The sequence below is a fragment of the Hoplias malabaricus genome, chromosome X1 (genome assembly GCF_029633855.1).
Source record: "Hoplias malabaricus isolate fHopMal1 chromosome X1, fHopMal1.hap1, whole genome shotgun sequence".
Taxonomy (NCBI): Eukaryota; Metazoa; Chordata; class Actinopteri; order Characiformes; family Erythrinidae; genus Hoplias; species Hoplias malabaricus.
Genome location: NC_089818.1, coordinates 24,998,694 through 25,017,024, shown reverse-complemented (window position 1 = coordinate 25,017,024; position 18,331 = coordinate 24,998,694). Strand labels below are relative to the sequence as shown.

General features: G+C 40.4%; 1 protein-coding gene across 6 annotated transcripts in view; it reads right to left on the bottom strand.

Moving 5' to 3' along the window:
• Positions 1–10,243, bottom strand: part of LOC136675401 (supervillin-like) — a 60,801-nt gene extending 50,558 nt beyond the window's left edge. For 5 of the 6 annotated variants that reach the window (XM_066651929.1, XM_066651926.1, XM_066651928.1 and 2 more), the window contains exon 1: positions 10,116–10,243. The gene's annotated coding sequence lies outside the window, so the exon portion shown is untranslated. Of the gene's footprint in view, positions 1–9,408; positions 9,521–10,115 lie in introns of all 6 variants that reach the window. The other variant, XM_066651927.1, reaches the window with a different exon arrangement.
• Between the last annotated feature and the right edge of the window lie 8,088 nt (positions 10,244–18,331).

The following is an 18,331-nucleotide window of genomic DNA, read 5'->3' as shown; positions in this document are numbered from 1 at the left end:
AAACATGGAATTTTCTTTTTTTAATTCATCCGAAAACTTACATTTCCGTTTCGACATAGCTGCTCGAGATGAGGGTGGGTACAGGAGCTTTGCCTGACGTAAACAAGACTACTGACGTGCAGACTGACCAATTAAATGTTTACAGAGAAGGTCATCAACCAATAACGGTAGCTCTACAGTCAGACCGTCCAATCAGAAGATTTTAGGCTACTTCACCACGTCCCCTTCTCACTCAAGCGAACCAATCGGAGTAGGGGAGGGCGGGACTAGTTTGTGAACGAAACGCTTCTTGAAGTTCTATGTAAGCTCTAGAAAAACAACATCCCGGACGTTTGTGAAATTCCACCCGGACATTTTTTAAGTCTAAAAAAGAGGACATGTCCGGGTAAAAGAGGACGTCTGAAAAATTATATTTCAGATTTTTTTAAGATGAAAATGCTTGGCTGCATGTAAAGTGATGCATTTCCGGGATAAAATAAACATTGAGTGATCAGTATTAAAAAATAATGACTTTTGAGACGGTTAGCAGTAAGAGACTGCTCATATACACTACTATAACAGGAGATTCCAAGACTTTTCAAGTCTGTGCTGAAACATGGTGGAAGAGGATACTTAGAACAGTGGAAGCGCCTATGCCGGAGGTTGCCACCTCACACAAGGGGCTAGAAACCACTTTCACATTGAAGACAATGTTTTAAATTGCTACTGGGCCTGAGCACAGAGCAGGGGGCTGGACTGGGAAAAATGTCCTCTGTTCCTTGTTCTCAGTGCTCTGCCTTTATTAGGGCACAGAGAGCACATAGGCAGGGTTCTGTTTGTTTAACTTACCACCAGACTGTAGACGACAGTGTGAGATAAACCAGTCGAGTAGCACTGTTCTCACAAGTCCACAATTAGGAACGATAATCTTAAGACCCTGTTCGGTTGGTGAATAAACAGGACAGATAGCCACAGCACTGGGCACCAAGTTTTAGATCTGAACTCTTATGTTTTAAGGTCAGGCAATTATACTCAAGTGGGCACTCATTCTAGAGCACTAAAGGCTTTTAACACTTGGGGGGCAGGAGATATCTGCAGCTCATTTTCTGTGCAAATAAAAGGAAAAATGTCCATTATTCAATACTGGAACACAGTGATCACTGGATTAGAAACACCTTGTGTCTACATTCACTCTCTGATTTATCAGCTCCAGTGACCACAACGGGGGCACTTTGTAATTCTAAAGTTATAGACTCTCATCCACCTGTTACTCTGCATACTTTCTTGATCTCCATTTCACCCTAGTCCTCAAAAGGTCAGGACCCCCACAGAGCAGGTATGATGTGGCGGTGGATGTGTTAGTGTGTTTTGAGCCTGCACAAGTGGAATTGACAGATTTGTAGAGTCACTGCTGGACTGAGAACAGTCCACCAACCAAAAACATCCAGCCGACAGTGTCCTGTGTCACTGTTGTACAAGAGGACGACCAACACACTGCAGTGCCAGATCAGAGTGGACAGTGAGTGCACATAATGCATAAAATGTGAGCAAGGCTGCTGTGTCTGATCCACTCGCACCACACACACACTGGGAATGATCCAACACCACACCACACCTGCTCTGTGGGGGTCCATTGAAGACCAGGATGAAACAGGGATAGACAAGTATGCAGAGAGACAGGTGGACTACAGTCTGTAATTGTAGAACTACAAAGCGCTCCTGTGTGGTCAGTTGAATAGATAAAATGGACAATGACTGGAGATACAAGGTAGGAGTTCCTATTTCAGTCATGTTCAGTGTAGATAAGTACAACTGATAACTTTAATAACATTAATGCCTGAAGTGACTTAATGAAAGTCTATTTATAAAAGTAGGATTTGCCAATGTGGGAATGACTGGCTGATTCAGATATTCATTAGATCTCAGGCATTCATTTCTGACAATATATAAAATGTAGAAAATTAAAATGCATGCTATACAGCAATTCAAATGTCACCCAAACAATCACAGGACCAAGGACCACATGACCGAACATCAGATTTAATTTGGATGTTCTCAGACATTGCCATCTGCACAGAAAATTAAAAAGTTGGTGCATACACAACTTTAAAATCACACCAACGAAGTCAAAACGATTAATATCTATATGAAATTTAGACTGAACACTAACATCCTTTACTTTCCTGCCTTTGAAAAGGGAAACACCAAAATTAGCTGCTTATTTAGGGTCAGGTTTCATGGATTCCACGTGACTTGCCACTGGAGCTTCAAGAATCTTTATGAAGCCAGGCCCTTACCCATTTTGTACGACATGACTCCTGGCTTCTATCAGTTTCCCTGATGTCCTCAGACTTGGCCATATAAGAGCACAGAGCGAGAGAGGGCTATTACAAAGGAACACTGGATATTTCTGAAAAGGGTGCAAGAGTTCAAACACAGGTCTGAGATTAACATCCTAGGGATACTTCCCAAACCATGGGTCTGTATTCACGAAGCTTCTGTGGGCTTGTCTGTTTCTGTCAGTAACATCATTCTTAATAAGACAGAAGTCTGATCCTAAAGTGGCAGCCTTGCTCTGAGACGCCTGATGAATACAGACTCGAGGTTCGAGTGCTGATTTAGGTTTAGATTTCATTCGTTAGAGAGAAGCATTTGGACAAAAGTCCTACACCAGCACTCCCTCTGAAAGCTGCATAAATATGGGCCCTGGCCAGTGTTTTACAGCCTTGTGTTTGGCCAGCTATAAAAGCGTTGTTTGGCAGCCTATTGAACAAGTGTGTACTGCCACATCCTAAATCAATGTTAGAAATGGTCTAGGTTTTAAATTGCTTCTTTAGTCCAAAGCAGACTGGCATACAGCTGAAGAACAACAAAATGTATGGCCACATTTGGCCTGAGAGACAACAGTAAGTGAAGGTAGACCTGTCACAATGAGCCATTTTTTAGATCGATTTGTTGTTCCAGGAATTACTGCGATAAGCCACTGAAAATGATGTCAAAAGAGTGTAATAATGCGTTCACACCTCTTTAAAGAGCAACTAAATATTAGATTAAGAATATTTAGACATTTAAATTGCACTATAAAAATAATATGTAAACGTCCCAAATAAATAAACAATAAATAAAAACAAAAACACTTCACAAAATTGACATAACAGCTCCAGAATAGAGAGAGCAGAGAAAACCATAGGACAGAAGAGAATACTGAATACTGGTGATATGTGAAGAAACATGCAAAAAAATACAGATTTCAGCAAACATTATTGTAGAAGTGTTCATATATTGTACAATGATTATAAGGGTGAATACCCAGTGTCTGGAGTTGTCTCGAGGGTTCTAAAGCCCCCAGAGTAAAGTTATGGAGCACTGACGCTGTTATCCAGAGTAACAGAGCATGATCTAACACATTCGGGTTGAGTTGGGCATTGGTCAATGAAGGGTCAAGAAGGCAGACAAACCAAAGGCAGACAAACCACAGAAGTGTTTACTTTGTTAGAGGAGACAGGTGCAAATGTGCATGTGATATCCTACCAGTTTCTTTAATGGAGTCATTCCTAAGCTGTGATTTAGCGTCAGTAAATTTCACTCGGATGTGGACGTGAACAATACATGTACTGTACGTAAGAAACACTTGTAAATGATGCATTGTGTCACCCACAGGCCTAGTCTAATACACGTAAATAATAAAAAAGCCCCCTTGAAAAAACCCGAAGTAGCAAATCTACGAAAGATGAACCGTGAAGTAGTGAGGGATTACTGTACTGATTACTGAGTGGTTGGGTAGGTTTTCACAAGAGTTTTCTTGCCACATCATACATTTTTACGTACTTATGTTACACGCACAGTCTCGGAAATGGTGTCCAAACCCTTTTGCTGTTTCCAGTGCAACCACAGCATTCCTAATGGCATTAATGAGAATCTAAAGGAAACTATAAACTAAAGGGCTAGTCACTATCTTCAAACAATCCTCACTGTGAGCGCTATCCTTAATGTCGGTTATACAGCCAAGGTCATTTACCTGGAAAGAGTGGTTTCACAACATTGTACTTAATCTGGCTACATCCTCTCTGAAAGGAGACCACATAAAAACACTTAAATGGCTGTTAAAAGTAGTATTCCAAATGACTTTTAAATCCCCAATACTTACGGAGGACTGTCGCTTTAACGGTGTATATATATAAACATTACACCAAAGCATGTAGCGTGTATATAGAGCTTCTAGCAGAAGCTAATTAACAGCCCCTGTCCCCGGGCTACAGCAGACTGTACTGTGTTCCAAAAGGTCAATATGCCATGAGCATGACTTAAAGCTCATCTCAACTCCATTTCTGTTTAATAGTCCTATTGGGTACATGTTACATGAGCCTATGTTTATTTGAATGCATATTATAAATTATTTTTTAAATAAACTTCTTACTGGCCTTTAGTGGAGGCCACAAGTCAGAGGGTAATGCTGGAGAGGTTAGTGGGTTCAGCCCCGTCTCAGATTACAATACACGTCTGCTGGGGCAATCTTCAGGATCAGCAACCTTGAATATTAGGTGTATGAACAGGCAAGGGACTCGAAACACTCCTGAACCATTAGGAAGGCCCAGGTAACCACGAAGGATACCAGCACATTTTTAAATCAGGCTCTGCTCCTAATCAGGGAATTCAACTACTTTAAAAGGGCACATATGTGTTCTGTGTGTTCAATTTATATATAAACCACCACCAACAGCATGAGAAACCATTAATGATGCCCAATCAACAGGCAGAATGGTATAAACTCCCCCAGTACTGGGCTACATAATGGGTGCATTAAACAAAACTGAATTTTATATAAAAAAAAAAAATAACAATGTTTTTGAATTAAACAGTGAACTTAACCTTTTAGAAAGAGGTCAATAGTTAAAGGCGATGCCCCTCAGGTTAAGGACTATATGCCACAGTTTTAGGAGAATGCATTTTAATTTCTAAAATTTACGTCATACAAGGTACAGAATTACAAAGCCAGGGCATATGAATATTTATTGATCAACAGAAAGCGTACACAGTTTACGGTAAGCAAACGGAAAGACAACTGATGACTATTACCACACTATTTAATCAGTTCTGGTTTAAAAGGGCAAAAGAGGGAGGAGTAAATAGACTTTATTCGATGTCTACCGTGATTTGTTTATTTCTGTAAACGTACTCATACTTATTCCAAAACCGACGCTAGCAACATGGCCCTAAACAGCTGGGTCTGGGGTTTGATCATTACTTCACACTCACTTTTAAATACGGTATGGTAGGTTGGGGATTGAAGACACAAACTGATCCCTATTTGGAAGCAGAAGTGTTGCCGTTCCTCCTTTTTTTGTTTTTTAGCCTCTGTTGTCTTATTTTGTGTCTTCAACAGATAAATCTGGACGGCTGTAAACCCAGCAAGGCCTTTCCTGTAAACTCCTTTCATAACCAAAAGCATGACGGAATTACCACAAGGTTCCTAATATTAAACCGCCCAGGTCTCATGTTGCAGTGTGTAGCAGTCAGCAATTTCAAAATCAGCGCACATTATATATAAATGAATATAGGTCAATAAGTATTTACAGAAGCGTCTACATTTTCCTGAGTGCTTTTTGTTGTTGGAATAGCACTGAGCTCCAGAAGGTTGAGTTCAGCAGCTCAAAGGTTGATATCGAAGCGACTCGGTTCAAAGCTCTGGCAATTTTCGCAATGTCGCTCTTTGCATCTCGAGGCATCCCAAACGTAAACAGACACACGCTGCCAAGCACAGAGCCGGCCCAGCAGCGACACTCGCCAACACGCTCTGGTTACACTGCTGCATGTAGCAGCTGATTCCAGGGAAGATCAGAGGCTCAGGAGGAACAGAAAGTTCTAACCTTTACATTTATGACTGAAACAATAACTAACACACGCACACACCATCTTCACACACTGTAGAACAAACAACTCAGTCTGAACTATTTTAGACACGTGTTAAACAGAGATGTACTGTGCTTTGCAACTAACATATCGTTAACTGAAGTCTTTAGGCTAATTTAGCATTAGCATCGCTATTATACTGCCATTTCCCCCGTGATATGATTACAAATATTGATTAAAAATGGTGATCCAATGCAGAGTGTTACAAAAAACCAATATCAATAACAACCAAGATCCATGTTTCTCTTCCCTCCAAAAACTCAGACATGGCCCACGAGTGTCCGAATATGGACAATATTCATGCTCCCAGACATTCCGACAAATGTTTCTACAAAGATAACTCACAAACTGGGTAAACAAAATACAGATCTGATAAGCAACCAACTTTACAAAACACCGCCGAACTGACTGAGGATGGCGTGAATACATGTGATGAACCCAGAGTTATGTGACTATTAAATGCATTGGTTGGAAAGCTGGGCCCAAGTCTAAAAACAAACACACCCAAAAAAAAAAGAGAGACATCTGTGTTGATGTATGCACAAAGTTCTAAGACGCAAGGTGGCCATTTACACTTATGGCTTTCCTGTCACTCTAGGAGAATTATCTGGGGAGTGCATTGGAAGCTTTAGTCTCACAAGATCAGAGACAGTAAGGAGATTCAGGAACTCACCTTCTTGCAAGATCTGTCCAGAGGTGGTGATATGAACTTACACCCTGCCCAGGTGTGGCAGGTGAAAGCTGGGCCTGTTTATTAGCCTGAAAGTATCTGTAACAAGTCTTGATAGCTCAGTATTCCTTGTGAAATCAGAAGAAGCCTGGAGGGCGAAGGAAAGAAATGACCTCCCTCGAAAAAGATGAGCATGACATGAAACTCAACTGCAAAGTCAATTCTGGAAGCAAAAGGGTTACAGGGTGAGGGGAGAGAAGGGGAAGGGAAGGGAAGGAGAGGGGGGTGAAGGAAGGGAAAAGGTGGAGGAAAGGATGGGGAGGGACGAGGGACACCGGCGGAAAAAGAAACGAGGAAATTCAAGAAGTGATCAAAGTAAATTGATAAGGAAGAAAAGAGAAAAAAGCTGGAAAATCAAAAGAATATTCCAAGGGTTTCTCCGGAGCTATTCCAAAAAGATGATGTTAGGATTCTCGCTGCAAAGGGGAAGAGTTCCTGCCAGGGTGGGAAAAGCCGCAGGTGGGAATATTCTAAATTTCCCTCTCAGCTAACAACACTGTGGAGCTTGGGGGTGACACAGCAAACTACTAGAGTGGAGTGGGGGGGTGCACCGGCAAGTGTGAGGCGAGAGCACACACACACGTGGGAGAGGTAACCTCACCCAGCATTGCTCCATGTATGGGCTTGAGAGAGGAGAGCAGCAACAGGGGAATCTGCCATAAATAGCCAGAGAGAGAGCGAGAAAGAGACAGACAGAGAAACAGAGAGAGGAAGGGAGAGACAGAGACAGACAGAGACAGAGAGCCAGAGAGGCTGGCTGTCTCAGAGAGGGAGAGACAGACAGACAGACACAGGCAGAGAGACAGGCAGAGAGAGACAGAAAGACATGGACTATGCAATAGCTGTATTATGACTATGAACTGTGCCAGTGGTGTGTTTAATTGGCTTTAGCCTCAGGCTTTCCTGCAGCAGCCCCAAGAAATGGTCAGTGTCGCTCTGGCCCTGCTGCTGAGCAGTGGCCATGTTGAACGTGACTCTGGGATTTTGTGACAGCTGTGGGCATACGAGGGTCCTCCCTCCGCTGCATGCACAGCCCTGTACACACACACACGCATGTTCTGCTTGAGGATATCTTTCTAAAACATGGGGGCATCAAATGTTTGCTTTTCATGATTTTTCATTTTGCATTAATTAATAATAAATAAATAAATAAATAAACCTCTGCAAATATAAGGTACATTTTGCAACACACAATTCATGTTTATTAAGGTCTGATTTGTGTTCAAAAACCGTGGACACTTTCTTGTTAAGAGTATAAAAATTGGTCCATTCCTCCTGAAATTCTCTGCTGTTGTTTAAATGTTGTTCAAAAATTTAGACACACGGTTTTTAACTGGACAGTGATGGTGTGTAATGGCTGTTGCTAACAAACACAGAAAACATGCTCATACAAAAACACTGAAGAGTGTCACATGTCCTGTAATTCCATACATCACCTCAATATAGTTATAAAGACCACATATAAAAAAGATTCATTGGGACATAAAATCAACTGGCACTAGAATCGAATGAAAGACATGCAGAAGCTGTCACATGGCACACGAAACCTGACCCGAAAACAGCAGCAGATCACTGATAAACAGGACGTGGACAGCCTGAGAAGTGTGTAAAGGAACACACAGTTCATACTGGGTGAAGTACGAGAGAGAGAGAGAGAGAGAGAGAGAGAGAGAGGCCAAATGTGGGTAGAGTTCAGACATTACAAGAGAAACGTTAAAGTCACCATAAAAGGGCAATTACACTGTATTCTTTCTGAATTGAGAGTGATCTGAATGCACTACTGCATCAGTAAGAGTCAGTGATTTCTCTCAAACTGTATTAAGGTGTTTAACCGGGGCCAGGATTGAGCCCTGCGAATGTTAGTGGTTTAACAACTTAATGCTAACCACACGCTAGACGACTCTGGACTTTCAAAAGACTCCGAACAGCACTTCTGACAACGTTACGTGAAAAACTGAGATGATGTGGGTGCACTGCAACTCTAGCAAGACCCACCTGACTTTACTCCAACACCGGACATGTGTCTGGGACTGAAAAGTCGTTCACTTCAGCTCTGAAATACTTGTTCATTAACTGATTAGTTGGATCAAATTTGTTGAAAGTAGAGAAAGCAGTCGATGTGGAGGGCAGGGTGCCTCCAAATTCTCTTACAGTTAACCATTTAACCATTAACAATTTCAGTGTAGATTATAAAATCTACATTTTGATAACTCAAATAACTATACGTTATTCCACACCTGTTTAGAGGAAGTGCTGAGGAGTGTAAACATCTCATTAGCTTAAAATGTAAGTCTGTTAAGTCTCATTAATCATATTGATGTAGGGCTGCTTCATGTTTGGTTCACAACCAACGCTACTGCCCTGACTGATTAAACATATACACAATCCAACAGTATTCAGGAGTCAGGATATTGAGGAGTAGCCACTCCAGAGTGCTCTCTGCTGGTCAAAACTGCATACATCTGTAAAGAAAAAGCACCCAGGAAGAAAAAACTAACAGTATTAAGTCATGATTAAGATCAGCATCTGTGGATATATTCAGAACAATGGCCTAATAAACAGAGTCTAACACAGCAGCAGTTCACTTTTATTATTGCATACATCTAAAACTGGAAAAGACTCATAGTTGGAGTAGATCTTCATGAATGGATCTAAGATATTTGAAGCTTAAACTTGTTTTAATAATAGTCTGCTTATACCACCATGAACCCCCAGAGAAAGGCACTTGTTGGTTAGATGCAACTCACATTCATACTGTATGTGTGGATCTATGGATGTGAAACTAGTACCTGCCTCCTATCTGCATTTATCCCTCCACCTGTCACTGGACCTGTCCATTTGAGACTCTGTAGAACACTGCAGTTTCCAACTTGAAATAACTTAGGTCTTCACTAGACGCTTCTGAAAGACATCATAAATCACCTAATTTCACTCCAAGCTCATGCTCCAACCTCACGCCGCAGGTTTTAGGATGGTGTCAGACCCAAAAAAACAAAGACTTGTGAAATGGTGAGGAAGTTGAACCAGTGGAGGTAGAGAAAACCCAAAAGCAGACTGAGTATGAGGGTTTCCGAGGACATGGAATGGTCAAGAAGAGGTCCAGGGGTAGTGTGAGACATCAGGCTTGGACACTGCTGACCTGTCCACTGTGAGAATGCAAAAAGGCTTAGAGAAGAGAAAACATTGATCAGATATGAAAACTGGCCATTTGCTCAGTGCAATAGGGAAATAATATTTACATCAGTGATTTAAGGCATGTTCCCTCACCTCTGATGTTGTTTTTCAGTGTAGTGAATAAAGCCATGGTCAAATATAAACAGGATAAGCTAAATATCAACATTTTTGAGGTCATTTTCCTCAACACCTTGCTTCGGTATTTATAATAGCAGACATATATCACTAGTCAACAGAACAACAGAATGGTGTTCTCAAACCCAGTGGAGACGTCTGCAAAGCCTCAGCTCTCAACATGTGGTTAAAAGAAGTGTTTGCTCACCTCCCCGTCCCGGTTCATCAGGCTGGCATTCTACAAATATGGAATTTTAACAGTACTCCTCGTTTAACTTTTCCTAACGGTCATTTTTTGTAGCGTTTCTTTCTCCAACGCGGCGCTGCAGAGGGAACAGTTGACGCAGGTTTGAGCTCTCATTTAAAACGTACGTCAAGCCCTGGAGCCAATCAGAAAGCAGCGCGTGCAGCCCGCCAATCACTTGAGGTGAACGTGAGCTGACAGTTTAAACACAACAACGCAACAATTGTACACATTTTTCGCTATGTGGTTTATGATAAAAAAAATAAATAAATTTAAGAATACACGAAAGATAAAACGCAGTAAAATCTATCCCAAACATATCATACGAAGCAAAGAGAAACTTACACCTGTTTACTGTTTGTGGGTGTGTCTCAAAATGGCTGTTCATTTGGCATTACACTGGTTTTCATTCTTGTGCTGTGGTGTTCCCATCTCAAAAATATGTAATCCATTTACATTTGTAGAGCTGGTTGGTTATTTATTTAAGTTTATTCTTAAGTAAATATTTATAAACTCACAAAATAAGTAAATGATACTAATAATAATTTTGAGGCGAGTGCCCTTCCCTATGCTCCAGTAGCAGGGTATGAGCACTGGGCTGTGGAACTACATGGTCTGGAGTAATACAGCTCCATCCAATACCTTTGGAATGAGTTAAGTGCAGTGCTGACTATTTTAATACACTTTTTACACCAATACACTTTTTTTTATATAAAATTCAGAAAATGGCTGGCACAGTGGCGCAGCAGGTAGGTGTCGCAGTCACACAGTTCCAGGGACCTGGAGGTTGTGGGTTCGATTCCCGCCTCTGGTGACTGTCTGTGAGGAGTGTGGTGTGTTCTCCCTGTGTCTGCGTAGGTTTCCTCCGGGTGACTGTCTGTGAGGAGTGTGGTGTGTTCTCTCTGTGTCTGAGTGGGTTTCCTCCGAGTGACTGTCTGTGAGGAGTGTGGCGTGTTCTCCTTGTGTCTGCGTGGGTTTCCTCCGAGTGACTGTCTGTGAGGAGTGTAGTGTGTTCTCTCTGTGTCTGTGTGGGTTTCCTCCGGGTGACTGTCTGTGAGGAGTGTGGTGTGTTCTCTCTGTGTCTGCGTGGGTTTCCTCCGGGTGACTGTCTGTGAGGAGTGTGGTGTGTTCTCCCTGTGTCTGCGTGGGTTTCCTCCGAGTGACTGTCTGTGAGGAGTGTGGTGTGTTCTCCCTGTGTCTGCGTGGGTTTCCGCTGGGTCCTTCGGTTTCCTCCCACGCTCCAAAAGTACACGTTGGTAGGTGGATTGGCGACTCAAAAGTGTCCGTAGGTGTGTGTGTGAGTGAATGTGTGTGTTGGGACTGTGCCCCCCCCCCCCCCCCCCCAGGGTGTGTTCCCGCCTTGCGCCCAATGATTCCAGGTAGGCTCTGGACCCACCGCAACCCTGAACTGGATAAGAGGTTACAGACAATGAATGAATTCAGAGAATGTTTCCTAACCATTTGCTTACTCTCCAGTCTGTTGTGTAGTGGAAAAAGTTCCGATGTTAGTCTGCAGCACTGACTCTGTAAATAGGAAGTTTGTTGGTTCAGACTGGCTCAGGGGCTTCCTCCTGCTTGACACCGGTGAGACCTATGAACGCTCTATTTCTGCTCCTTAGGTGAATAACTTATTTTTGCTGTTACATTACTTAAGGAGGGACTGACCCAGTTTCACAATAGCTGTGTAAAAGTAAGCCTATGCAGAAAGTGCTAAAACCAAAAAACACTAAACAGCACAAGTTACAGTTTCTGTGGTAATTCAAATAGCAAATAAAACCTTACAGATTTGGCACAATGCCATCAAATACTGACAGAAATGTTTCAACATCTAGTCCAAAGCCTTCCCAGAGCATAGTGGGCAGACTCCATGTTAATACCACTGATTTCAGAGAATTGTTGTTTGATTTGGGTATCCACAATTTTTTGTACATATAAGACATACATGTTTGTTGTCTGTAAAAGAGCACTGTGACAACTGGGAGAAATTGTGATGTGCCCTTTCCATCCAGAGTCACACTAGTGACCAATATCTGGATGAAATGTAAAATATAGACTGTGTTTAACTTTAGTTCAACAAAGGTTTAATTAGCAGATAATGGTCTGAGTATGTCTTTGTTTCCATGGCTGTGTGGAAAGAGAGAGAGAGAGAGAGAGAGAGAGAGAGAGAAAGAAAGAAAGAGAGAGAGAGAGAGAGAGAGAGAGATAGAGAGAGAATATTTGCTTGTGATTTTGACACTTTTCTTTCGCCAGACTGCCATACGGAGTTCAGCCATTTGGACTTGAATGTTGGCAGAATTCTTTATCAATGGATTACAGCATTGGCACAATGTTTCATGAATGAATCAGAGGAGCGAAGTGTTTTCTGAATGAAGGCTAACATCCTCCCAGCATGCTCTGAGAAATTTGGAGGGCATCCATCCATCCAACCTGCTAAAAACTAGCTATGCCAAATCTCTCGCCACTAGTGCTAGCAAGCACACAAACACACACAAACACACACACACACTGTATTTTAACAACACATGATAGTAGTTACAAACTAGTACTTTCCAGAATTTACAGTTTTAAAGTTTTTATGTGTAAAATATTCCTATAGAATAAAGGAAAAACAAGGAGGCACTGAAATTAATGTTTATATATTAATGGAAAGTCGAGAGAGAAACTGGGACTCCAATAAATCGTGCAGTACAATAAAGACCACCAACACACTTTAACTGAGAGATGAGAGAAAACCATGCTTTACTTCAGCTCTGAAAAAATCACTCTGTCCACTCTGATCACTTTCAAGTTCTTTCTTGAGTTGTATATATATATATATATATATTTTTTTTTTTTTTTTTTTTTTTCTCAGAGAAATTAAACTAAAGACCTTCTAAACTATTGAGGTGTGGAAAAATGTCTGTCAGAAAAACCAATAAATCATTTTGAAGCTGCATTAATGGCTACATCAGTTTTAAAAAAATCTGATTTTGTCTTTTGTTGTTGATACTTTCCCTGGAGCAGAAAAACAAAGAATGTTTTCGAAGCCTGCTTTAACTGAAAATGTAATAAAAGTTCAAATGTCCAAATAATTTGTTTTATAGTTTAATTAGAAATCATTCTCAAGATGCATATCGCCCTAAAACTGTTCTAAAATATCAAATGACTTAGAAATTCAAATGAACAAAAAAAATAAGACAATATATTTGCATAAATGTATAAAAATCAGTCACAAAAGCAATGCTCAGTCAAACTCAACCCTTTAAATATCAGTAATACATTTTCAACAGTTTCAGAATTAAAAATTCAAACATTTAACCACAGAGTTAAATTGTAGAAAATGTTTATTAAATTTGACTTTTTTTTTTTTACTTATTTAACATATTTACATTTCAATGCCTAACCATTTACAAACATGAAACCAAAAGTCAGTAATGTTTGCTAAATGAATAATGGTCCAGGTATCTCAAAGATATGGAAAATTAGCATCAAAATGTAAATCATGTCACTCTTGGCACCCCTTTAGCATGTAGCAAAATGTAAATAGCAGTTTATGCTTTAAAGGTATACACTGCATTACTGTTATGAATTCCATAAAGTCACAACTTCCAAAAAAAGAATGATGAATTTCATCTACTGTTTTTTTTTTCTTTTCTACAATGAGCGTCCTCCGAATGCTACAATGGCAAAAAATGCTACATCGTTCATGAATACAGGTCAAAATAATAACAGTTATGGGCCTGCTGAATGAGGGGGGAGAACAGTTCCAGTCCATGTGCTACAAATGTTCCTTTCAGTTCAGATTTAGCTTATCGTACTTGCAAATTAACAATAAATATTTGGCTGCATGAATGAAAGAATAAAAAAAAGTTGGTATGAATGAATGAAAAACATCACGAGATTCAGTTCAATGACATACAAAAACGCTCAAATAAAAATAAGGCCACATTTAGCTTTTATAAAACAAAGGAAAGTCAAAGAAATGAATTACTAATGCTGCAGTTGTTTGCTTGGTCATATACATTTTAGGCTACTGTATGAACTTTGGCCAGGTTTTCAGGTTCGGCTCAGGTTTCTCGAGGGAATAATGGGTTAAGTCTTGCTTTAGATCAAATCCAAGCTTAAAGGAAGATTCCACCGATTCATTTAAATGTTAAAGTATAAGAGTTTCACTGAGTTTTAATGAGAAATGCATCATTTCACAGAAGTAGGGTCAGGATTACCTCATAGAAAGTTAATCAATGGCATGGTTTCAAATACTTTGGCTAATTTTGGAGCTGTTTTATCACTAATTGGGGCCTAATTTTTAATCCCATCTTGGTGGAGAGGTAGGAAGCTACATTGCAAGACACTTTTAAACCGTCAGCAAGATGTGTAGGTTCACTGGTCATTTTGAATGGTGGTTTTTTAATACACCCTCACACTGTAGTTTGGCATCAAAATGCTCTGAATGCAGTGGTTTTCATCTCCAAGAGTTCTACACATATTCTGAAATCTCTGTGGAATTCCCCTTTTGGCTTTAGCCTTGACATGATCTAAAACGTCAATTGGGATTCTTGGTTTCGTAGACCATTACTTTGATCACTCAGGTTCAGTCCTTGCCTGGAAAAAGCTGGCCCCTGATAAGTGTGTGTAAGCCGGCTGTAGACGACTGGACGGCCAACTCACTAAACGTTAATGTAATGTGGACTCGTTTCGACAGAGTGCCAAATATCGACTGAGGTTCTCAGATGAATGACTGCAGCGGCGCGATACATACTCCAAGCACAAGCCGAAATCCACATCCTATCGAGTTACACGACGACGACCGTTATCGTTCACAAATTTCAGAGCAAGAGCAAGGCATACCGCAGGTGTCTGAACAGAGAGATTCGTAGCTCAGCTAAACCGACCTATTCTCTTACGTTAAAGCACTAGAAAATTATATACTCTTCCTCCCACGCGATACAGCACATAAGATACTGCCAACTGGACCCAAGAGCGAAGAAATAAAATATCATGGTAAATACAAAATATTTCTTAAAATAGTTAAAATATACTTTTTTTATTTTGTACATTATGCGGACTGGTTAACAATTTCAATGATAACAAAAATAAATATTCGGTGAAATGCAGGTTTCTTTTGTAAATACACATGGACGGCATGGAGGGCGATGATGGGGCGGTGGGGGAAAGCAAGCCGACACTCATGCACACGCACACACATGAAATCTGAAACACGTTTTCGCTGAGAGACATTTAGACAGATGACACTTTTACACATGAGTCTATCCTGGTTCTCACATATTCTACAGCCACTGAGCTTCATGTTGGACGATATTGCTCTAGCTATCATACACTATCATAATATCATACCATACCTTAACGTACCATACACTATCGTGCCGTATGCTATCAAACTTTAAACATTTGCTGTCTCTGGGACTACTATTAGCAAAATGGTATGAACTGTAATGTCATCACATTATGTTATCATGTTTTGTATCTTTTCAAATTATGTCCTATCGACTTTTTTTCCCCTACGTAAAATGCTAAAAATCTGTACACGTTTATCTGTTTCATCGCAAACACTTGTTAGCATTTATTGCTCTTGGGAGGTACCGAAAGGGGAACGGAGACACCATGTTGAAATAGGGAATTAATAGATGTGTTCATATCTGGACCCTGTTTTTAAAATCTTTGCCTGAAAAAAATTCCCCAAACCTGGGTCAATCAATGGCATTTAAGATATTTGACATATCGTATAAACATTCATAAACACTTTGATATTGGACATATCAAACATTGTGTTGGTGGCTCCACTTAGGCTTATCATTACTGGTGTGTTTCAAAAAAAGGCCACTCTGAGCTCTAATTATCTTTGATTTTAGCAAAATAAAATTTATAATACAACCTCCCATTCACAAGGTGCTTCTCGAAGTGGATTCATCAAATACGAAAATGCTCATCCTACCCAGGCCTCTATTTAATCTATAATACATTAACACTTTAATCACCACAGCATGTACTGCAGCTCTCTATGTTCATGGACGTATGTTACAATGTGCTGAAAAGGTCTGGAGTTAGGGCACTGTGGATTAAATAAAAAAACAAAACAAAACAAAAAAAAGCAATGACGTTTAATCGGTAAAGACAAAAACAGTTCTTGAGCCACTGATCTTCACTTGCTACTATAGTTCCAGCTGCCCATCTGAGATGGAGCTCTTGTTTTGGAGTTAAACAGCTCAGGCAATGTTTTAAAAAAAATGCAAACAGTCCTGTAAAGTCTGCAAATACGTCTTTAGAAAAATAAAATAAATAAATAAAAGATAAAAAAATGAACATGTAAAAGTGCAGACAGAACATTCATGTCCAGACAGACGAACTGAATCACACTGGACTACGAAGAGGACCACGGGTTCCGACAACTGACAAAGGTTCCAAGTGAGCAGAAGAGAAGCATATGGGACGGAGAGAAAACAGGCGCCGCTACAACACACTCCCAATTTAACCTGGAGGGGCGGGTAAGGGAGGCTTCGCCTTGTGGATGGGACCAAAGACGTTTTAGAAGAACGTTGTGGAGATTGTTAAGAGACACAGGAGTCTAGGACGGTTTGGACACAGTAGACGTGACGAGGTTAGATGCTCGAGGTAAAGGTACAGTTTACAGGGTATAGGTTCAGTTTGTGGGAAGGCCATGGGTTGTTTTGTGTAGACAATGTGTTTTGGTTGTTAGTATCCAATTTGATTTAAAGGGATAAATCAAGTAAAGAGGGCTAATGTGGCAAAAAGAAAAGGCATAAAAGCTAAGCTTGTTTTCATTAAAGGTAAAAGTCTATTACTTTTCAATATTTCTGAATAATTTAAGGTTTAAGATGTAAACAGCCATTGAGAGTGGTTTGATGTGAAATGCACTGGTAGAATTGAGTTAGAATACTTCAGAATAAGTGTCTTAACTACATCCCAAAAAGGTAATGCAAATGGGTATAAGGACATTCCAGACGGTTACAAAGCCATTAGCCTGGTAACGTTTCTTTTACCACTGCTAAACCATGAGCAAGACGTGCATGCCGTCTCTTAATAATGTGAGTTATCATGCTAAACACACGGGGACCTATGAGTGCTTTGGATTGTTTTTCGTACTTCTTTTCTGTGTGCAAAGTAACACTGACAATGCTAGGGCTAGGGTTAGGGTTAGCAAAAAGACGGTGGCAAGAACATGGGGCTAATCTGCGAACCCTTGCAAGTCATGTGGCCAGCAGGAGGATTTGGATCGTCAAAGAATGTTACAGCTACTAACACTTCATATAATACACAATTTCAGAAAGCAGTAAAAGGCTTTAGGAGCCAATCAGCGGATCCCTATGTCATTTAAGCCCTTCTAGAGAACAGTTCTGTGGCCCTGAGTATGATTAGCTAAGTAAATTGTAAGCTTTCGTGGGCCGAACCATGTCTGTGTGGAAAATCCACTGGAACGGTTTTTCCCCCTCCCACATTTAACACTATTTTACCATCAACACTAGTTTTATAAACTCAGAGTACACATGTAAAACTCACTGGTGGCTTTGGATAGTATATGAAATGGTTATGATTGTATGGTTCCTGTCACCACACCTCTACTGAAACCCTGTATTTTTTTTACTACAATGCACCAGTTCACATCAAACAACTCGTAATGACGTTGTTTCCATCAAAATATAAATGATTCAAAATGTTTTGAAAATTCCATTTAAAAGATCTGCCCCATATGAACATGGAATATATAGCTCTATGGTGCACATTACAAAATCAGAATTGATAATATTGTAATGTACTAGCAATAAATTACATTTCATATAGAGGACACTGATCAGAGCATTGGGAACGCGTGACTCTAACATGCCGAGGGATTGAAAGAAAAACAACTGTGTGCGGGAGGATGTAGAAGGTAGGAACGGTCGGGATTTGCCTCCTTCTGGCAGTGGAGCAGCAACATTAAGAAATCCAGTAGCGCTGGATCAGAGCGGAGGTGGGGTGGATTTGATACACAATGCTCTTGTCGGAGAAGGCCATTTCATATGTGTGTGTGTTTGTATTTGGATGCTCATGTAAGAATGTGCATACATGATGATGAATTCATGTATATGTGTGTGTGTGTGTGTGTATGTGTGTGCGTAGGTGTGTGTGAGAGACTTTGTTTACATTTTAACGTGTCTGCATATGTAATCTTTAGTGCATGAACT